The sequence below is a fragment of the Lissotriton helveticus genome, chromosome 1_1 (assembly GCF_964261635.1).
Source record: "Lissotriton helveticus chromosome 1_1, aLisHel1.1, whole genome shotgun sequence".
Classification (NCBI taxonomy): domain Eukaryota; kingdom Metazoa; phylum Chordata; class Amphibia; order Caudata; family Salamandridae; genus Lissotriton; species Lissotriton helveticus.
Window position 1 is genome coordinate 1,404,852,983 of NC_136057.1, and position 24,301 is coordinate 1,404,877,283.

Consider the following 24,301-nt stretch of genomic DNA (forward strand, 5'->3'; position numbering starts at 1 on the left):
GGTCACACAGTTTGGATAAGCAGGGAAGCCGGTATTGCACGTTATCTGATTTTATGTTTTGAGATTTGGCCACCAGATGTGTGTCTCTCTCTCTCTCTCTCCCTCTCTCTATCTCTGTCTCTCTCTCCCTCTCTCGCCCTCTCCCTCTCCCTCGCTCTCTTTCTCCAAAAGTCACGGTTTGTCTTTTTTTCTTGGTGCAGGATGATCAAAACCAATACAGACATAGTAGACCCAACTCAGGGCTATCAGACCCAACTAACACGCCCAAAATGCATTTATTTGGAGGGTTCCCCACCCCAAACATCCCCCTAGGCTACGCTATGCCCCTGCTTGTATGGGATTATAACCACAATATATAAAATATATGAAAGCTAGACACATGCATTTCTAAAATAAAATATGTGATAGATTAACCAGCTTCTTCTTGATGAGTTATATATTTTATGAAAAATGCACTCCAATATATTCTGTCTGGTACACCCAAACTTTGAAGTTCATTGAAGGTGGCATTGTTGTGCGACAGAAATAATATACAAGGAATCAGTTGACAATGGAAAAACATCTATAACGTAAAGTTCTACATTTATGTAAATCTCTATGTTTGGAAAAGTCAGCTAAATATACGTTAGCAAAAACTGAGATAAGCTATTTGTGGAAGAACATTCCACAGGCATGACATTTGTAAAGTTTCCTGTATAACCTCACCAAGCTTGCTGAAGCCATATAATGGAGCTTCACAGAGTTTTGCTGCTCTGATGCTCTCATAAAATAATAGGTCGTCAGAATTCTACAAGCACATCGGTTTGTCTGCAGCTGCCTAAATGTCAACGGAATTTAGAACTCAATTCACAGAGAAATATGAAATATAACAGAAATAAGGTTTACACTTAAGTTTGAGCGTAGATTATCACATATCTGGGGGCACGCGAGAGCTCATGAAAAGTTGAATCAGTCGCAGCTTTCTACTAGCTTTGCATTAGTGAAACTGCACTTTCGTTTTTTTTTGTTGCTTTTCCTCCTTGAGGAAATATTATCCCCGTTGAGAACCCCTTTCATTAAACTTCTACCAGTTATTGGGTTGTTCCCTACCCAACCCATACTTGAAAGGAGTAAATATGCAAAAAGAAATGGGCTTGGAAAACGTGGCTGAGTGAGTGCTCACAAATTCAAAAGTATGTGAGTGCGCACAGACATTCTGATGAAAAAACTCCCGGAATACCAGAATGCCCACACCATAGCCCTAAAAGCTACATTACTCCCAGAGCTGAACTGAATAACAGCCCGGCACTTTTATAAACTCTGCTCTATCACGTCAAGGCAGGTCTTTTGCATAGTTACCTCTGCGTACACTGCTGCACAACATTTAGATATTGAGAAAGGCCCTCACCCGCCCTTGTACGCGTTACTTCGCCGTCACAGTAGCCTGTGACTCACTGAAAATGTGCCCGGCCCGCCCGTATTATTATTAGAGGCTCAGGCTGCGACAGTCACAGGCAATACAAAAATCTGCAGCAGAAATTAATTAAAAACATATGATATGCAGCACGCACCTACCTACTAGCCAAGCACCCCGGTTTGCATGCCTGCACACTGTGCCTCCCCGGGTCATGCCATATCGCCGGTTAGGCCCACGACCTCAAATGCATTTGCTAAGGCCATACCCCCTTTTGGAGACCCTTTCCCCGTCCCCCTTAAAGCCCGTGGTTTAGTTCCATGCCGGTAACAAAAAGGCAAAGCACACTCACATTTTTCTGCCTAAACTGGAAATGCTGCGCCTGCTCCACCCTGATGCGCGCTCCATACTGTGCCAGATCTCCGTCTGCTGCCTCTTCCCCTCCGACGGCGCTTTCAATTCTTTCTACTGTGCTTGCTCCACAGCCTTTTAAAAGCGTTCCTAGACGCGGGCAATCATGTGTCGACTGTCCCAAACTGGGAGCGACTCTATTGGACCTTCGTGAAGCCGCGCTCATGGCTTCCAATGCGCTAGCTTAGCTAGCCTCCTAACGCTTACCACATGAAAAAAACTGCCAGCCGTGGAACTCAATCCAAAGCCTTTAAAGAGACTGGAACCATAAACCTGTTACTAAGACCGCTAGGCCATGAACTTTTCCTTTGTACCGGCGGGCCATGCTGGGCTGACGCTCCCGGTCTGCTCCCCCTTTAAAATATCTCTGCGCATGCAATACGTTTGTTCTCCCTTATCGCTCCTCTCAGAATTAAAAACATGATATGCAGCACGCACCCACCTACTGTGTCTGAGTCTCTGTGACGTGACTGTGTGACTTGTGGTGTGGACTGTCAGACGTCTGCTGGGCTGGCTGCTGGCTCTGCACGTGGCGACAACGACAAAGTTCTGTTAGAAGTAACTCACAGAACGTCACGGCGCACATGTCCCACTCCCGAATGGCCAATCACTGAAGTCACACAGTGATTGGCCATGATATATGCAGCCAATCCTGGCGCTGCATGCAGCGCCAGGATTGGCTAGGGGGGCACACTAAGTACTCGCCCTGGCGCCTTAGTAAAACCCGAGCCCGTCTTAAGCAGCACCCCCGGCCCCTTCGGACCCCTCTCTATGCTGAACTTCACTGGGTGTTTGCAGCGCATGCTCGGGCAAGTCACAGCCCATCAGGCGCAGTGCGCACACAGTGCTGCTGGCCTGCTGAAGACTGTCACTCAAGCTGCAGCAGACCAGCAGCCCCGCCCCCACCCCCTGCGCACTCCGGACCGCACCGCCACCGCATAACAATAATAGTACCATGACTCGCTCGCCTGTCCCCGTGTCCCGCGCTGCGCTGCTAATTTTTGTGAATGGTTAATAATACTTAAATAGCTTGCCACGGTGCGTCCAGGCTTAGAGGGGCTACGCCCCTACGCCCCAATAGACGCACCGCGGCTGCTGTTGAGGAATAAGGCATGCTCTAAACAAAGCTTCCATTCCCTGAATTTGCCATTCTCTAGTACCCCAGACTGATTTTAAGTCTATGGTGTCTTTCCATAAGTTGTAACCTTGTTCAGACAACTGGGCAATAAAGGAAGCAGAGTAAATCTGTTTGGTGTTTGTTAACATATTTTTCTGTGCTGGTGTTGGTGCAACCTTATAATCATAGGAGGCTGGGTCAGACATATTAAACCCTGAAAAATATGGAAACGTTTGTGCAAATGTTTTTGAATTGCCTTGTGGCTGTGTGACAATGTTCCCACTGTGGTTATGTGAAAACATTTCTAGGATTAACAGATGTATGCAGAAAGTGATTACCATAATGTTGAAAACAATACATCGTTTTGCAATCTGGTGTGCTTTCCAATGTTTCACTATTAGAAAATGCAGCAAATTGTTCCAAATCAGACAACATGTTCTTTACAGTTTCAAAAACTCAACCATCAGAAAATGTCCTTGAAGTAATGATATCACAACAATATTTTAAATAAATGAGGAATGTTTAAAAAGTTTGGTCGGGCCAAATATAATGAAATCAACCTAGTCCCAAACTATACCATCAGGTATAGGAACTTCTGTTATGGCCACTGATTGCAAGTCTCTTTGTTCTCAATGAGATGACTGATGTGGTTTTAAAATTAAATTCACTTTTTGGCTGCAGAGCTTTGTCGAAGGTATTTTCCATTAACAAGTATGCTAAAAACTATTACTAAGCCTAACCAGAAAAGAAAGAAAAGTATCCCGGTCATTGCCCATAGTTCTACCCAAGGTGACACCAGGTAAGTCTTTTTAAGAAAGTTCAGAAAGTCTTTAACTTGCTGCTTATGTGTTTTTGGGCTGGCATCGTTTCTGGTTCACTTGGATCCCAAAAAAAATTATCAAAGTTTATGAAGTAGCCAGAAACAGTTCAATCAATTGTTGGTATTGCATCAGAATTTGTGGAAATCATAGTTTGCGCTTGTTGAGGCATGTTGATGTAGACATCTATATTTGGTCTAATTGAAATTTGTCTTTCACTTTGATTCTGAATTTGAACATCAGGTTCAAGAGGAACGAATTCCATGGCATTATTGCATAGTCCTTCATTCCGTACAGGGGACTCTTCGAATGTGATGAATGTTTCCGTTTGAACATCTTGAATTGTAGCGCAAGGAGGGCGTCTGCTACTTTGAAGTCCAAGTGGCCTGCTACTTAGTATCGGCCATATAGTGTGTTTTGATTAGGCCAATTGAGACAAATCTTTTCTCCTTTTTACAGGCAAGAGGTTGTAGAAGTACAGTTCTTGTTCCTTCAACTGCTAGGACCTGTACAGGCCTTCTGTTGGATGGCCCGAATCCTTTCTTGTTAGCTATTTTCTCTCGGACTAGATCCCCGACTTTTGGGATACAGATAGGTCTTGCCGTGACTGATTTGACTTCCCTAGTGGCGGTCTGCTTCAGCTGGACATTACTTTGTTGTGTTATGGATTCATTTAGATCCTGTAAATCAGCCAAAAGATCATGGATGTCAAAAGGTTTTTTATCCGCCACTTAGCCTTCGCAATCAAGATCCTGTACCCACATTCTTATCCCAAACAGGACCTCATATGCAGTGACCCCCCGAAAGAACTTCTTGGCATGTTGTTCAAAGCTTGCTGCATTCCATACAGATGTTTTACCCAGCTCTCGCCATGCCTAATACTCTAGCTGTTAAAGACTGCCTTAGTCTCGGTTTTTCCTCTCCACTGCCGAATTTTCCTCAGGATGGTACGGAGAGGAGTACTGCAATGCTACACCCAATCCACGCATGGCCTCCTTGTAAGCCCGAGAGGTAAACGCCGGGCCCTGGTCAGAATGTAATGTGTCAATTGCGTATGTCCCTATAAAGACTCGTAAATCTTTTATAACAGCTTAGAGCGTCATCCGGTCGTTGGGACCACACCCAAAGGAAACTCGAGCAGGAATCCACTGCAACCACAATATACCTCTAAGCCCCTTCACTTTGTAAGGGGCCGCAGTGGTCCAAGTAAACACAAGCTAGTGGTTTGTCAGATATTAATAATAGCGTCTGCGCTGGACGCGTTACGGTAGAACATTTCATTTGCTGGCAGATGTCGCTTTTCAAGACATAGTATATAGTTTGCTTTGTTAAACCAGGCCACCAATAGCGCTGTTTCAATAAAGAAACAGTCACCTTCACTCGTGCATGTGCAGAACCTATCCCTTTGTGTGCTGCTGAACTTAAACCTAACCTATGATCCACGTTTGGAATTACTCTACTCCCCCACTCCAGGAATCAGAGAAAATGGAATGTTATTGGCATCTAACTTGTAGGAGTACTTGAGTGGAAATCTTTTGGTACTGCTTTGCTGTTTTTGCGTGAAGCAATGACAGCCACCATAATCTCACCGTCTATTTTAGTTTTAGAGCGAGTGCGTACAGCCCCCTATGTGGCTTCATCAGCAAATAAATTCCCTTCAACATGAACGCCATCATGCTGATGACTCAGTGTATGCATCACGTGAGCCCTCGGTCGTTCCGTTTTCAACTCCACTACTTGTTCCCATAGCATTTTATGCTTAATTGTGCCACCTTTTGCATCTTTGAACCCCTTCTGAATCCAGTATTGCAAATATTCTTTATATGACTGCACACAGTAAAATGAATCGCACACAATTAGTGTGGGGAATTCTCGATCCGTATTTACCAGTGCCAGTATCAAGGCATTTAACTCTGCCAGCTGTGCCGTGCAGTCTCCTAGAGATTGCGTTTTTGTGCCACTTGGGTGGAACTTTTCATCCCACATGCGACCTTTAACGATTGCGTATGAAGCGCTATACTGTTGTTTACTTCCTATGGCCTGTTGAGCAGATCCGTCAGTGTAAATTATATATTCATACTGATCTAGAGGTATTATTTCGCTTGGTAGAGGATATTGGTCTTCTTATTGCAGAAATGCTTGTGTCTTTCAATCTGGGTCGCACCTGTATTCTACATCTGTTGCAGTGACAGAATTAGCCTATTGTATCCATCTCGTATGTAAGGCTTTAGCGTTAGGAACGCTTGCTTTAGCCGCAGCCTCTACGGCTGGAACTGGAGTCAATACTAATATTTGTTTCCCTGAGCCACTGCTCTTTCTCTCACCACAAAAATACCAGTACTGCAAATTTACTCTAGGATGAATGAACTTGATATAGTGAAACAAAACACCATATTAACAAGACTGCTTTTTCTGTCTGAATTCAATCTTTATATTTATACTTTTTTTCAAAAATTCAAATTTTTCATTTTCTATCACATTGATACATAGAATACAGAAAATAATTCAATTTGTTGCATATCACATATATGTTACAAAAATTACAAGTGTACAATCATCATCTCCAATCACACCTTCCATACACACATTCACCCAGACTCACTAGAGCCACTCATACTATTTATTTACACACTATACATTTTTACAACTATTATGACAATCTCAATAGCTTGAAATCAAAAAGCAACCTTGGAGTCAATTTCACTTTTTTATATATACATTTGATATTTCAATTTTTGAACAAAGGCTGGTCTACGCGTTTCGAACACCCTTAGTGGGGGGTGCTCTCGTCAGGACCACATATCTCTGCCTTGTAATGACGCGAGGTGAGAGGAGGATTATTCAAAAGGTCTTATATACTGCCTTGAATGAGATGTGTTGATTGAATAGATTTATACTTGTGTGCAATGCACTGACGTTTATTTTCTTTAACGTCCGAAAGATTCTGTGTTTGATTGGTTCAGCAATCGCGTATTCAACTTTCCTTCTGGCTCATTTCGGTTCGCTCGGCAGAGATATGTGGTCCTGACGAGAGCACCCCCCACTAAGGGTGTTCGAAACGCGTAGACCAGCCTTTGTTAAACCTTAGGAAAATTGAAATATCAAATGTATATATAAAAAAGTGAAATTGACTCCAAGGTTGCTTTTTGATTTCAAGCTATTGAGATTGTCATAATAGTTGTAAAAATGTATAGTGTGTAAATAAATAGTATGAGTGGCTCTAGTGAGTCTGGGTGAATGTGTGTATGGAAGGTGTGATTGGAGATGATGATTGTACACTTGTAATTTTTGTAACATATATGTGATATGCAACAAATTGAATTATTTTCTGTATTCTATGTATCAATGTGATAAAAAATGAAAAATTTGAATTTTTGAAAAAAAGTATAAATATAAAGATTGAATTCAGACAGAAAAAGCAGTCTTGTTAATATGGTGTTTTGTTTCACTATATCAAGTTCATTCATCCTAGAGTAAATTTGCAGTACTGGTATTTTTGTTTTGCTACTCAGCTAAGTGAGGCTTGACCTTACTGCATTGAGCCCAAACCCTCTTTTTGGTTTCACTTTCTCTCACCACAGCAGTCAGCACTGCTGTTAGGATTTTTTCTATAGATGCAAAGCGCATCTCAGCATTTGTGTACAAATGTGATTTTTATGCAATTGGAACCATTTCACCTTCATTATATGTTAGATAGGTGTACCCAGATTGACCCGCAATTATACGCATCACCAGGTTGCGTATGTTTACACGTGTCTGTAAGTGTTTAGAAGCTATCATGTCAGCTTGTAAGGAACAAAGTGTATTTGTGTGTTTCTGTGTCCACTGTCTTACTGGAAAATCACATTTTTTTAAGTCGTAGAAAGGTTTTATTCTTTCTGCGTAATCTAAAATGTATGTTCTACCAAAATGTATCAATCCCAGGATTGATTGTAAATTTTTTAATGGTTTTAGAGGTTGGAGCAGAGCGCATTTTTCTGACAAAAATTGTTGCCAGGCTTTTCCCTTCACTTGAAAGCTCATATCCTAAAAACAGGGCACTGAGGTGGGCAACTTTTGATTTTTTTAAAGTTGAATTTGTAGCCCTCAGATGCAAACCCCCAAATTATGTTATTTACTCTGTTCTAGTGTTCCTCTAGGTCATCGTCCATCAGATAAATATCATCCACATAGGACAATACCTCTTCATCCAAATTGTGAAGTAACTCAGTTACTCTGGCCGAAAACATCCCTGGCCTGTTCCTATACCCTTGGGGGAGTCAACAAAACTGCAACTGGCACCCTAGCGCTGAGAATGTTGTTAGATACCTGCTTTCAGGCTCTATGTTTTGGCAGAAAAATCCATTTGAGATATCAAGTGTCGTTTTATATTTTTTTTCGCACAATGTTATTCATTAATGCAGCACTATGTGCATTCAGAACTGCAAACGTCTTACTGTAAGTGTTTAAATATCTGTAATCTAAAACTAAACTATATAAATTGTCAGCTTTCATGACCAGATTCACTGATGCTGTGCAATTTTCGATCACCCCTTGGTATTCAAGTAGATCTAAGATCTCCCTGACTTGTTTTTAAGCTTCTTGATTTATTGGATACTGCCTCTGTGCAGTTGGAGTATTTTTTAAAGGATTAAGTGGTGAGTTTAATCCTCATACCATCCAACATGGTTTTTGTATAATGTTGGAGCCTGAGCTACCACCCACTCCTGCGCATAAGTCTGTTTTAGGTGGCTAGGGATATGGTCCGAGAATGCCGGTAGAATTACCGTTTCCCCTTTAGGGCAATTCATGATGAATGCTGGCGACCAATCTCGTTCAGTTAACAAAATGTCATAGCCAAACATCAGGTTTTCGCAAAAGAGAATTCTCACTGTTCTACATTTGTCACCCTCCATCTGGAGCATTATTTCATATACTTTATGTGGGGCACTTATCCTAGTATCTGTTGTTTCTACCGTGATATAAGTGACATAATCATTCAAGTCCGCTATCACCAGAAATTCCATCAGGTTCTGGCGAGGTATTGTTACTTCTATCGCACTGTCTAGAATCGTCAGAGCCCATTCTCCGTTCAGTAGTCGAGTCCTCAGAATTCTGGGCATGTCTGATGTTTAGACCTGCAACCTTCTTCTTTTTGAACTGTGGCTTTTGCTTCTCTTCTTTTTTAGAAGTGTATTCTTGAGCGTGTTGCTTGTCTCTGGACTTTGTACGCTCTTCTGGTTTGTCTGACTGTCCTTCCCTCCCGGAGTTTTTCGATGAACCCTGAAAGGAACAAGAGGAACGTGTATCAGAATTATGATACCTGTCAGGTTTCCTAATATTATCCCTATTCCTGAGGTTATACCTCTTCCCCGAGAGCTCCTGTGGAGATCTCCTTCTGGATTGAGATCTGTTTACATTAAAGTGTTGTTGTTTTTTATTGTCCCACTTCTTCTTAGTTGAAGCAGGTATCTGCTTGGAAGTGTCCTTTTCAGAACTTCCCATGAGTTGTGGGTTTAAAGCTTTCCCACCCAAACTGTCTCTGCCTAATTCTGCATTCGCAGTTTTGGCAGTTCGTGTTCCTGTTCTAAAGAACTGAACTCCCTTAGGAGTTGGCGGTAAGCCACTGAAGCTGCTTCCCTGGCCGCAGGTTCCGACAATTTACCAGCAATTATAATAAAAACGAACATAGATTGGTGGGCTGAGTTTCTTTCTAATATGTTCCAAGAGATCCTAAAAACAGGCAAGATTCCAGATAATTGGAAAGGGGCAATCGTCAGGCCTATACATAAAAAAGGCGATGTAAACTCCCCAAAGAACTATCGCCTAATAAACCTATTGGATATAGGCGAAAAGGTCTTTGCTAAAGCAATTTTGGGTTTATTAAAGGATTGGGTGGATGATAAACAGATAGTACCACCAGAACAGGGGGGGTTCAAAGAAGGCCACTCAACGGTTGACCACTGTTTTGCTCTTTGGTCCATTGCACGGAAGTCGATCGATCAGGGGGGAAAATTATTCTGCTGTTTCGTGGGCTTCCGTGCAGCTTTCGATCTGGTGGACAGGGAGCAACTGTGGTCAACACTGGTAGGGTATGAAATACCGGGTGACCTGCTGGCCCTAATCCAAGCACTGCATACTGAAAACTGGGCACAGATAATTCTGGATAAGGAGGGAGGATTGACAAAGAAAATCCCAATTGGGAACGGTCTAAGGCAGGGGTGTGTACTTGCCCCCTTATTATTCTCTCTGTTTTTAGCAGACCTACCCCAAAAATTAAGAGAGATTAGAAGGGCAAACCCAAAATTGGGAGGAAACCAGATATCATGCCTCCTCTATGCGGATGATCTGGTAATCATGGATCAGACAGAGATAGGGCTCCAAAGAAAATTAAATCGATTTAAAGAATACTGTATTAGCAAAAAATTAGTAGTGAACATGGAGAAAACAAAAATTGTTTGCTTTGGTAGGAGGAAAACAAAGTTCTCTTGGTACTTGGGCACAGTATTGCTTGAGAGGGTAGCCGATTATAGATATCTGGGAATGTGGTTCTCTGGTACCCTGAAATGGCATACTCATATACAAGCATTAAAAATGAGGGCATTATCGTCCGTGAATGGCTTAAAAAAATTCAATAATATCTATGGAGAAATGTTGGATAGACCGGTCCTGAAAGCCTATCAAGCAATGGTGCCCCCTCAATTCTTGTATGGAGCCGAAGTCATTTTCCTAAGCGGTAAGACCTCCTGGGATAGAGAGGAGGGAAATATATTAAAAAGCCTATTCGCACTGACTAAATCTTCTATGGTACATGCGGCAAGAATTGAGCTGGGAATTACCTCGTGGGCGATAACCGCCTGTATGGCCCTTGTACGATTTTGGCAGCGATTGGGAGATGAAGAGTCACTCAAAATTTCCCAGTGGGCCAAAAAGGAAATTATCACGAGTGAGCTACCCTGGGCAAAAGAGTCTAGAGTATCAATAAGGAATGCCTACAGGGTGCTCGAATTGAAGGTCTGCCCGCTACAAGACCATATAACAATAGGTAAGAAAGAACTAAGGCTTCAAGGAACCGATATGTCCCGCACTTATGACCGGGAGTACCTCTCACAAAAATGCTCGGTAGCCCATATGACATCAGCCTGGGAGCTTGACCAACATTTTCCCTATGTAGATCGGCTACCAAGTCATAGCCTAAGGCGGGAAGTCCTAAGAATGAGAATTGGAATAAACCCATGTTTCGCTAATAATGGAGCTCGAAATCAAATAATGGGATGTAATGGGAATTGCACTTGCACTTTAGGTACCACCTGCAATAATACTCACATTTTACTGGATTGTTTGTGGTTTTTAGATATACAAAAGGAGTTTTTATGCCCGATTTTTAAAAAGTATAATATTACAAACAGGATCAAGCCGCTAAATTGTTGATGGAAATGGGGAACTTAGATATAGCCTGTGCCTTGGGGAAATATATGAAAAAAGTTAAGGCGTTCCTCAACTGCACAGAGTAAGATCTAATTATATAAGTCCTCGATATTAAATAAGTCTGAAACAATTAGTGTATAAATAGCAAGTGCTGCATGTTTTAGGAGGTGTTGTATAGTATGAATTAAGTGATTTTATTAATTTAATTGTTATAATACTCCGTTTTAAAAAAAATGATAGTACTCATATGTATACCAAGAAGGAATATGTTTATTGATACCGCCATGCTATGTATCTGTCGCTGTTTTTATTTTATTCTTTTTAGTAAGATAAGATGTAAATTGTACTTTTATGGTTGTAACAAACCAAATAAAGTTTGTTTTGACTGACTGACTGCTTCCCTTTTAATATTAGCTAATATTATCGCTGATACCTGGGCATAGTTACCTAGTGACTTCATCCCTAAGTTCAGAGCAGTCTCTGCTCCGTACTTGTTCTGTATTTGTCTCAATACATCTGGTATCACTGCTAATGACGGAATGCCATGAGTCCTGGTATAAATTGTAGCAAAAACTGTACCCCAAGTGGTACAATCTTCTACTTGTGGTGTTATCCCCATGGGCAAGCAGATTGTCAGCATTCTGTGTTTTTCATAAGAGGTAGTATTCGGGAATACTGCCTCTAGCTGTGTTATTTTCTGAGCAACCCAGAATGGCATTTGTTCACGTTTTGTGGGCATTTTGCCCATCACCGTGTGTAATGTTTGTGGTGTGATTTTAGTTGCTGTACTCTGAGCTACAGTTCTATTTGTTGCAACTAATTGCGTTAAGTTTCTTTATATTTGTATCACTTCTTTGTGTTGTGTGAGTAAGTCTCCTACTGGCAGTGTTTCAATGTCAGGATGTGGTGTGGAGGCCGCTAATATTGGCCATGTTGCCCCTTCTCTTCCGAGCGGGCCCAGTCTCACTCTTCTTCCTATGTGGGGTAGAGCGCCTTTAAACCAGTATAAGTGTTCCTGGCATGTGAGCAGAACATCAATGTCCTCAAACGTCAAACAGACAATATTCCGCTGGTGCATCTCCTTCTGTGTAGGAGTAAAATGTTTGACTCGGCATTTGCTGCTGGGAATGTAACCCATGAATACAATACCTCTGTTCTGTATGATTCGTGTGCCTCAATCACGAAAGCTACTATGCCACCCGTAGGTGTTAAACCATGCTCCAACAGTTTCAGGATGACAGTATTTCTGAATTTTTCTGCAATTTGTATTGCGTCTGCATCTTATTCTACGGCTGAGAGGTTTAGTTCTACTACTACGTTATCTCTGGTCTCAGTCATTTTTGTAAAGAAGAGCGTTTCAAGGGAACTAAGATACAGTCTTAATGCACAATTTAGGAACAATGTGTCCTTCAAGCTTGATTAACCAACAGCCAATAAATAGTATTTTTTGCCTACACAGCTGTGGCGGAGATTGTGCCTAACTACTCCAGACGTATTTGGTGTTTTGTGAGTAGGGGTCTCTGAGAATAGCATAACTCAACTACTCAGATTTTACTGTTAATACCCAACCAATGTTGGTGGCGACTGTCGTTTAGTTCCCGTATAACCTATAAAGGATGTGCGTGTTTGGATAACAAACTGTGGGATTGGTGGCAGACTGATTCCGTACACCTCCACCGGGTATGCAAGCCTGTCTATATCAGCTAGCTCACAGTGCCACTATAATCTCCTCTTACCAAGGAGAGAAAAGATCCTGGCAACCTCAGAACAGGACAACTGTGATCTCTCAGGATCATGGAAACAATATACAAATTTTCGCTCAGTCACTCGTGCTCACTTAGTTTGTCTCAGAGATACACAGAATAAACATGCAAGGCATTTGTTAATAAAAATGTATTGAACAGTTGTTATTCTAGTGTAGAATAGATGAGCTGCAACAACCATTAGACAGTAGCAGAGATATATGATTAGAAGTACTATGAAAGTAAAAGGATGGTACAGTTCTACCATTTTGTAGTAGTCATGAATATATACAAGTACATAAAATACATGATAATAGGTGCGTACTCCTATGATGCCTCCCTAATTAGATGTACCTAAATGTACCTAGCATCTGTGTAGGTGTTATGCCAAGAGTCAATCAAATATATCTTTATTCGGTTTTTATATGAGAGTAAAAAACCATTAAAGTACAATTAAAATAGACAGTAATTCCATTCTCGATATACAAAAAATAGTTTAAAAAAATAATTATAATTAATAAGTTCATAACACAATTTTTGGGCCCTATATGCAAATCAGTTTTTTCAGGAGATACTAATACGTGCTTAAAAAGATAGAATGAAAAAGAATTATTTACAGGGCAAAAATTCATAGCACAAGCCATTTTCTAAGCCTGATACTGATTTTCAAGAATTGTGCAATATTTCTCGTGAAACCCTCAGCATCTATTTTAGAAGCACCAGTTGAGTACGTTTTAGTCTTTGTTATTTATGTATGTATTTTATGGCTTAGAAACCATATTATGCTTTTACAGTATTATTTCATAATACTCTTCTTGCTGTACGCATTATACTTTACAGCCAGTATTACAATTGTAGCAGTTCATTTCTTCTGCATGAGAAAGAAGACTGTTCAATAAATACTTTTATTGAAAACGCCCGTCTCTCTATTTCTCTGCACTTCTGGTGAAACGAAGCATGCACGATTGACTGAGAAAAATATCTATCCATTGTTTCCACGACTCTAAAGATCGGTTTTATTCTTGGGGAAACAAAGTTGTCATGTTTATGCGGTTGTCAGAAACTAATCCCTTCTTGTTTATTCGAGAAAGTTTCTAGTGACCTCTGAGCTAGCTGGCACTCACAATTAAGTCTAATATATTCGATAGAGACCTAGTCGACCTAAGTCCTACGTCACATCTATAGGATATATTATTCCAATGTGCAGAGTCTATTGGGAATATAGGAACTACACTACATGGCGCCCAACGTTTGGTAAGGCACTAATTTAACACTAGATACTAGAGTAACTCAGTCGTGCTTTTCACAGAGACCCCTTTTTCCCGTAACATACTCCAATAGACGTCTGGAGTGGGTAAAAGGCTAAAATATCCGCCATAACTGAGTAGAACGAAAATCCTATGTATTAGTTTTTGGTTTGATTCAACGTTGTAGGATACAGTGTTCCAAAATATTGTGCACCTTATCTTTATTTCCTTGAAACTTGTTTTGCAAACTTTCAGTCAACAAAATGAGTGACCCCGAGAACGGTGGAGCTGCAGCCCGACCGGGTTTAGACGTTACAGGTTTCCAACAAAATGACCCGTATGCTATAATCATCCCGGAAAGCTTAAGGAAAACCATCACTATAACTTATAACAAATGGCCTATCATCAAGAGGTGGTAGGGTAATTCTTGTCATAGAGGCACACGAATATCGGCAGACAGAGGTATTCTATTCATGGATTGTCTTCCCTGAAGCAAATCCAGTAACACATGTGTTCCACTTCTATAAAGTAGGGGAACCTCCAACGGAAAATGTCCCTTTTGAGGACATTGAAATTCCACTAACGTACCAAGAGCATGCGCTCTGGTTTAAAGGCGCCCTACAACATCAAAATCACATTACCAGGCTCGGTCCACTAGTTAGACCCGGAGCAACATGGATGGTACTAGCCAGCTATACACCACATCCTGCCATTGAAGAAATGTCAGGTCCAGAACTATTAGTTCAACTAAGACAACTAATAAAAATATATAGACAATTGGTTTAATATGTCATGCGGACTCTAACAGTCCAACTTGATATCAGGATTCCACAGCAAACCCCTCATCAGGGGAACACAAATAAAATTACACCACAGACTATACAATCAGTCATTGGTAAATTACCCGCAAAACGGGAACAAATTCCATTCTGGTTAGCTCAGAAGATTACTCAAATAGAGGCAGTATTTCCTGACAGTACACCTCATAAGAAACACATAATTCTAACAATCTGTTTACCAATGGGGATCGCGCCAAAAACTGAGATAATGTGCTGGAACGCTCAGACCACCCACCCCTTAGAAAGATCTCAAATCAGATCTTTAGGGATCTCAGTTGTGAAGGAGATCAAGAACATCGCTCAGATTAACTTTAACAAGGTCCACTCTGAGGTCAAAAAGCTATTTAATGCCTGGAGCTCTTTACCTTTATCATTTATAGGTCGCTCTAACCTGGTTAAAATGATGATCCTACCTAAATTCACATTCCTCTTCAACTCGATACCGTTAGAAGTTAAAAAAGAAGCAATAGCCAAAGCTCAGGGCAACATTAATAGCTTTATCTGGGCATCCAAGGGAGTCAGAATTTCTTGGAAGAAGCTGAGAAGGAAATTGGAACATGGAGGGATAGCCAGCTCCGATCTTTTGCAATATTATAGGGCGTTCCATTTTAAGAACATCAGAGTGCTATTTAAAACATTTAATAGCTTCCCAGCATATTTGCAAGCGATGGCAGGTCCGGGAGGAGACTACTTTCTGTACAAATTTGGCCACACAAAATTTTTCAAAAAGATGAAACTGAAAATCTATGGGGCAGCCATCAGACTGTGGGTTCAGATGAGACGTCTATGGAAGATCCCCTATCACAGTCAATATGCCCCAATTTGGGAATCACTGGGCACGCCTGAATGCTTAAAGGATGCGCTATCAACTCCACTGAAAGAAAATGGGATTATGGTATGGGGGCAATTATTGAGTGGGTCTAACATCATTAACTGGGAAAAACTTGTGGACCTAATAAGCGGAAGCCTGTCAAAACTTAAGTACTACCAGTTAGTAAGCTGGGCTAAAACACTGGGAAAGGATGGGCCAGGGAATGTGGAACTGGAGGGCGAAGATCATACAAACATTCCAAAAGAAGGAAGTAGCCTACTGGTATTGGGCGCTTATCAATGAGGGAGGAGAGGATTTCGGCCTACCAAAGGAGATATGGGGGAAGGCGCTGCCGTCGCAGGATGTATCGGCTCTATGGCAAGTATCTGTGGCTGCATGCGGGGACGTGATTATATCCGCACCCTTGAAAAAAAACTTCTTGTTTACTCTACATAGAGCATATTGGAATCCCAAGAGGTTATCGTAAATGAATAAAGAGAAAATAAGGAGCTGCCCCAAATGCAACGAGGAAAGAGAGGATGACATCCATATGTTTTGGCAGTGCCCCCACCTCCGGCCCTACTGGGATAATGTAGGTAAGATCCTCTCCAAGGTCCTCAAACAGGAAATACAGGTAAGCGCCCATTTGGTATTATTTGTGGTGAAATTAGATGAGAATGGGGTTTCTAACCTTAACAAAAGACTCAGAAATATGTTATTTATGTTGGTGCTAGCTGCCAGGCGTGAGATTTGCATAAAGTGGGTCAATCCCAATCCCCCCACAGTAGAAGAATGGTCAAATTCAGTTATTGGAATAAATAAACTGGATAAGGCTGGGCCTTATAGCAAAAGGCTGGAGTTTTGGAATAACTGGGAACAGTACTGGGCGGAAAGAGAATAAGTATCCTTGATTCGGCATACCCTGAGGTCCAATGATTAAGCGCACCAACAGTTTTGGAGTACTGGGTACAGAATACAGCCAGTGGGGTGTGGGCAAGCTGCTTAAGAGTTGCCTAATAAGCCAATAGGATACCCCCACGAAGATTAGGAAACGATCTAAGTGCCGGGGAAGAACAAAGGAAGGTACAGTTAGCCAAAAAAAGGCTCTTATTAGGTGGCCGAATTGCTTAAACACTTTAATATTCAAAACTTTGCGCGATAAGGACTTAAACACACCTGGAGGACTGCGACACTTGGGGTACAGTCTTTGCTGCAATCTACACAAAAACACATGTGTTCAGTCTATGGCGGTAATACCAGACGTCCTGAAACAGATTCAAAATGAATACGGGCCAGAGCCTGCTTTAAATCTGGGTATGCAATTACTTAAAGATTTCAAACAGGTCTCAGCTATAATATTAGCTAATATTAAAGGTGAAGCAGCATCTGAGACGATCCGCCAAAAATTAAAAGAGCTTGATGTAACTGATCAACCATATGAACTGGCCAGAATAATTGAAAAATCCTATGAAGAACTAGGTAGAGATAGTTTGGGTGGGAAACCAGTAAAGCCCCAACTAACAGAAAATCCTGAAAAGGTTTTTATTAAAAACACTCACTACTCTTAAAAAGAAGTGGGAAAACACTAAACAAACTTCTAATGAGAAGCGTTCTCAATCCAGAGGTAGGTCTCCTCAAAAGGAGCCCTCTGAAAAGAGGTATAGCCTCAGGAATAGGGGAAATTTGAGAAAACCTGATACTGATACACGTTCCTCTCGTACCTTTCAGACTTTCTCACAGAAATGGGAAAGAAGAGGATGGTCAGAAAACAAGGAAGAACGCAAGTCCAAAGACGATCAACACGTTCCAAAAAATAAGAAAACCCAATTCACCAAGAAGAAGGTAGCAGGTCTAAAAATCAGACATGCAGAGGATCTTGAGGACACAACTCAAGAACGGGGAGTGGGCCCAGACAATGCTGGACAGCGCAGCAGAAGTTACCATAGTTCGCAAGATCCTGAAGGATCATCTGGAGTCAGTCGACTTGAATGAGTACATTCAAGTTTAAACTGCTGATGCCAGGGTTAGTGTACCCCATAAGTTATATGAAGTAACACTCCGTATGGAGGGGGACATAACTAGGAAAATAAAAGCACTCCTTTGGGAGAAGCTCTCTAAGGGTTATGACATTCTTCTAGCTGAAAAAGACTGGCCACCTGAATTTGTCAGGAAGAGATCATTATGCCAGCCATCTCCAATCATATTCCGATTCGATAAAAATATACATATACCAGAAAATGGGCTGTAGCCCAGGCTCCAGCATTATATACAAATCATGTAGGATGGGATGAGGATTCTCCTCACCATAAAATCCAGTTAAAACAGCTCAGAGGCAGTATCCAGTTAGGCAAGAAGCTAACAAACAGGTCAGGGAGAGATTTTAGTTCAACTTGAATACCAAGGGGTGATTGAAACATGCACCTCGTCAATGAACAATCCTTTTGTTTCCTGTCTCCAAACCAGACAATACATATCGTCTAGTTTTGGATTACAGACATTTAAACTCTTGCTGCAAAACCTTTGCAGTACAAAATGCACACAGTGCAGCACTGATGAATAACATTGTGCGCAAAAAATATAAAACTACATTTAATATTTCAAACGGTTTCTTCTGTCAAAATATCGCACCTGAAAGCAGGTACTTGACCGCTTTCTCAATTATGGGGGCACAAGGTCACTCTGTCGTCTCCCCCAGGGATTCAAGAATAGTCCAGGATTATTTTCAGCAAGAGTAACAGAGTTACTACAAACGTATGATGATGAGGCATTATCTTATGTAGATGACATCTATATTACAGACAATGAATTGGACAGGCACTTGAAACTGAGTGAACATCATAATACTTGGTTTCGCATCTGAAGGGTACAAATTCAATTAAAAAAAAATCAAGAATTGCCCACCTCAACGTCCTATTCTTAGGATACGAACTTTCAAGTGAAGGCAAAAGCCTGGCAGCAAACTTTTTAGAGAAATGTGAGCTGCTCCAACCTCCAAAAACGCTGAAAAACTTACAGTCAATTCTAGGTTTCCTGAATTTTGGAAGAACTTACATTCTAAACTACGCAGAAAGGGTTAAACCTCTCTACGAATTAATCAAACCTGATTTCAAACCAACTAATTGGACTCAATAACACACAGAAATTTTGCGTTCAATGCAAACAGACATGTTAGCAACAACACATTTACAGACATGCGTAAACGTACGCAACCTTGTAATCAGAATAATCCCAGGAAGTTACAGATTCACGTACTTAACCTTTAATGAAGGTGAAAAAGTACCAATTGCTTACAAATCACCCTTGTACACACAAGCTGAAATGAAATTCACTTCAACAGAAAAAATTCTGACAGCGGTTCAAACTGTAGTAGCAAAAGAGAGAGCTCTCGCACAGGGTAAACGCATAAAAGTCGTTACTCCTGTACCTGCTTTAGAGGCAGTGACAAAAGCAAGCATTCCGAATGCAAAAGCTTTACATCCAAGTTGGATACAATGGGTTAACTCTCTTGCTGCAACAGACGTTGAATGCGTTTTTGACCCCTACTTGAAAACTCAAGAATTTCTACAACACGAACAAGAATGTACTCTGCCGACTGAGATTCTGCCTCTAGAACAGTGCAAATGTTTAATTTATACAGACGGATAAGCCCAGCCCGCAAATGGGGGTAAACAAGCTTATAGTGCTGCGTGCACGATTGTTAAAAGTCGCTTGCGCAATGGTAAATTCCAACATATGGTCACAAAAAAACTCAATCTCTCGGAGACTGTACAGCTCAGTGAGCTGAACTACAAGCTTTCAAGATGGCGCTGGAAAATACCGATCGCGAATTCCCCACACTAATAGTGTTTTCGATTCGTATTACTGAGTCCAGTCTTATAATGAATACTTGCAGAACTGGGTTCAAAACGGTTTCAAAGGTGCAAAAGGTCGCACAATTAAGCATAAGTTGCTTTGGGAACAAGTAGTTCCATTACAGAAAGAACTACAAAAGACTCATGTGATCCATACACTGAGTCATCAACGTGATGGCGTTCATGTTGAATGGAATTCATTGGCTGATGAAGCCGCGAAGGCAGCTGTGCAAACGGCTTCCGTAGCTGCAATCACTCGTTCAAAAACAAAATTAGACAGCGAAATAATGCAGGCTGTTGCCGCTTCCAATATAGACAGCGGTAAAATGCTACCGAAAGGCTTTCCACTCAAGTACTCCTATATAACTGATGCAAATAATGTCCCTTTTGCTCGAAATCCTGGAGTGGGGGATAGAGTAATTCCAAACATGGAACATAGATTAGGACTAATTTTAGCAGCACATGAAGGACTTGCCTCTGCACACGCAGTTGTTTCCGCCACAGTGTCATTATTAAAATAAAGATACTAGTGGCCGTGCATGAGGAAACAGACTAGAAACTATGTTTTGGAATGTGAAATCTGCCACAAAATGAAAGTTTCAACAGTGAAACGCCGGACGCAGACGCCCCTTCTAATTTCAGATAAACCATTAGCATGTGTTTACCTGGACCACTGTGGTCCCTTACAGAGGGATGGCAAGTATAGATATATCATGGTCGAGGTAGATTCCTGCTCAAGATTCATTTGGATGTGGCCTCAGCGCTCGGCTGATGCCCGAACAGTTATAAAAGATTTGCGAGTCTTTATCGGCACATACGCAATTGCCATGCTACATTCTGACCAGAGTCGTGCGTTTAGCTCTCGAGCTCACAAGGAGGCCATGGCCAGCTTAGGCGTTGTATTGCGGTACTCAAGTCCATTCCATCCTGAGGGAAATTTGGTTGTGGAAAGAAAAAACCGTGACATAAAGCAATCTATAACAGCTAAGGTATTAGGCTCGGGTGACAGGTGGGTCAAACATCTAATCAGTGTCCGACGTAGTTTAAACAATCTGCCAAGAAATTCTCTGGGTGGAAATACTCCATATGAAATCCTTTTTGGTACTAGAATGATTGTCGAAGACCTCGATCATCATACTTCAGTGGTAGAACAAAAACCCTTTGATATCAAAGACCGTTTGGCTGTTTTGCAGGATTTAAATGAAACAAGAAGTCTAAGCAACACATTACAGAAGCCAACAACCACTGAAGAAAAACTACCTGTCCCAGCAAGGCCTGTCCGGATTCCAAAGATTGGGGATCTAGTCAGAGAAAAGATCACGGATAAGAAGGAATTTGGGCCTTCATATAGAAAACCTGTACCTGTGCTAGCAATCCACGGATCAAGAACAGTGTTACTGTCGCCCCTTGCTGGAAGAAAGGAGAACCGGTTCGTATCAATTGACCTGGTCAAACCACACCATGTGGCCGATAATAAGTAGTAGGCCCAGTGGACTTCAAAGATGTAGCAGACGACCAAATCTTGCTACTATCCAAGAGGTTCAAACTGAGAGACTCATCACCTTTGAAGAACCTGCAGTGAGAAAAGAAGGACTATGCAACAAAGCAATGGAACTTGTGCCTCTTGAAACCCAAATAACAGTTCGTCAAGAAACTCCTGTCTACAGTGATGTAGCATCTGACTATACTAATATGACAAGAGATCCAGTAGCTCCAGCAATTTCGAGTAATACGGATGGAATACCAACAATTGACAGAACTGCTCTGGCTATTTCATCAACTTTGATACATTTTCTGAGGAGCTTGAAACAATGCCAGCAAACAAGACTTTTAAAGACACAATAACAGCACTTTTTCAGCAACTAGAAAAGACTTATCTGGTTTCACCATGGGTTGAATTTTGGATTGTGTTAGGTGTACTTTTTCTCATTCTTGTTTTAAGTTTGGGAAAGCTGATAGATGGAAAATATAGTAAAATGGACACAGCAAGAAAGAACATCAACTTGCTCCTAAAGCCACACAAATCCTCTCATCGTGAACAAAGATACTTGTCATCAGTGAACATCACAGCCGTTCCCATACCTGGTGGTATAGCATGGGACAGAACTGATTATGACATTTATGGTCCGGCCGAGCTGCTGAAGATTCCACACCAATTCAAGGTTTCCCTGAGTGACTTTGTTTCAACCAACACATTTTCTGATGATTGGGACTTTGAGACTATTAATAATATGATGTCAGATATAGAGATGTCTGCAAAATTTACAAAACATGAATATTTAGAAGGTTTATCAGATTAAGCGCAAATGTATTGTTATAATCCTTTTGGTCATCATTACTTGCACAAATCTGCAAGCCCTAGAAATGTTTATAATTTCAATCAATGAGAACATTGTCCAACGCCACCAAAGGGTAGCTCAAAAACATTCAATAACAAATGTTCATACTTCTCAGGTTTTAATACCACAAATCCGGAAACATTTTACCTTAAAAATGTTAATAAGACAGGAATGAAAAGTATGTTAACCAACACAAAGCAAAATTATTCAGCAGCCTTTTATGCCCAGCTGTCCTCATTAGGCTTTGACTTTTGGAGTGACAACATAGAAACAAAAACTGTCTGGGGTTCAAAAGACTGGCAAGTACAGGGAATAGAAGCCTTATTCCGAGCCTGTATTATTCCTGAACAAATAATGTTTTTGAATGACACTGTTCAACAGACATCCTGTCTTCGACTAGCCAAGATAAAAGATTTAAACAAACCGTCCATATCTGTACCTACAGCTGATAGCAAAAACACTTCTGAGGGAGGGCTCGACGTAAAAACTAATTTACTTAAAACCAGAACTGATCCTGATTGGAAAAAATGTTTAATCTGGCCCACAGACACAAATAACTGTCAAGATTCCTGAACAAGACACAAGGGTTTACAGTAACTAGGCCAGATCCAAGATATGTCCAGAGACAACATCCAGGGATAGTAACAACTTACAGTGTAGGAAAATTGTGCCTCGAGTGGCTACAAAAATCTACACTTACAGAGGTAAAACAACTAACTTTACTCAAAGATGGCGTTGAATTGGGAGACTTCTTACTAGGACCTCATAAACCATGTCATAAACGTTTCATATATGCCGGTATTTATGCTGCTTATAATGAAGCATGGAAAGTCACACAAATGGAAACTGCAGAACGAATACGAGAAATTGATCGTATTAATTTAGAGAAAGCTCTCTGAAGTTGATAATGGGTTAACAACTCAGTCATCCAGAATTTATTCTTTGGATAGCATTGTATCCTCTGCCACAGACATAATGGAACAGGACTTGCTCATGTTACAATATGGACAGTCTCAATTGCGTTCTATAATGCTGCTAGGCTGGACGTTACAAAATCTTCATTCGGGCTATGTGCCTTGGCATCTAATCAACACCACGTCATTGTTTACTGGATTTAACCTTACAGATAAACAAATCTCTTTGGCACAAAGGGGAGCAGACTATACGGTGCTGAGCATAGAAAAACTGGAAAGATTACCATTGACTGTTTCTGAGAAACCTGCCATAGAATGGATAATACATGGCACCATTACGCTGCCAGTGACGATTTTGCAGTGTCAGTATTGCTTGAAACACATACCAGCAGACCTGTATGAAAGGCTGGGTAAAGAATACATAAAGTCAACCTGAGATTTACCATACACACACAAATGTTGGAGTGGGGGAAAATAAGTATTTCTTAGTGGTACACAATGTAACAGCGCACTAAGCGGTACACTTTTATGTCAGGGTATCAATTTACACGGAGCCTGTGATGGTTCTTTGACCAACTTATCCTTCCACCTGCAAGGTTTTGCGGCAGCAGTGATAGATCCAATTTTTAGGCAGCTTTCCAATGGAAGCTACATAATGTTGAATGATCACAGCTGTTGTGGAATGATGCCAGGAATTGCCTATCTCGTAAGTGTGTCAGCCAGGGTCACTTGTTGTATGCAAGTATTTTTTCAAAAACCAAGACAGATGGGGAGTCGCCGTTATGGCCTTCACTGAACATCTCTTCTTTTCGAATTGATACTTTAAGCAGAATGAAAGCCATTCTTTTACAAAAAACTGTGCCACTGACCTCGTCCAAAGAGACGTATGATCTGCAAGTTGCAAGGTCCTCTGCGGAGATACATGCCTTATTATCAACAAACTGCCCCATACATTTTGCAGAGATGTTAGGTCGTATCTTAAACATGTCTGATACCAGTGGTATTGTACATGTATTTGAGACAATTTTTTCGGGCCTGTTAGCACCCTTTGAAGCAGTCCTGAGCATATTTCCAAACTTCGTGCACTCGGTGTTTGGTGGACTGCCTCTCATTTTCGGACTCGCAGCAGGAATTTTATTTTTGCTACTTCTGCTTCGATATGGCAAGCCAATCAACCAACGACGCCCAGTTTACCATCGAGAACACTCTGCTGGCAATGAAGTGTCGTGAGCGCAAAACCCAAGTTTTGGGCTTGGCTCGTTTAAGAGATCTGAATACCACATGGTTTCTTTCATTCAGACCAATCTGGCAAGATTGCATCTTACCTGTTCTACGATGTCTGCTATGTGGAGAAGAATGCGTGCTAGACATCTGTCTAACACTTCCATCAGCACTGCCAACAGATGTAGATG

General features: G+C 41.2%; 1 protein-coding gene across 50 annotated transcripts in view; it reads right to left on the bottom strand.

The window, feature by feature from the left end:
- NFIX (nuclear factor I X) overlaps positions 1–24,301 on the bottom strand; it is a 5,476,577-nt gene that overhangs the window by 3,100,714 nt on the left and 2,351,562 nt on the right. The window lies entirely within an intron of this gene.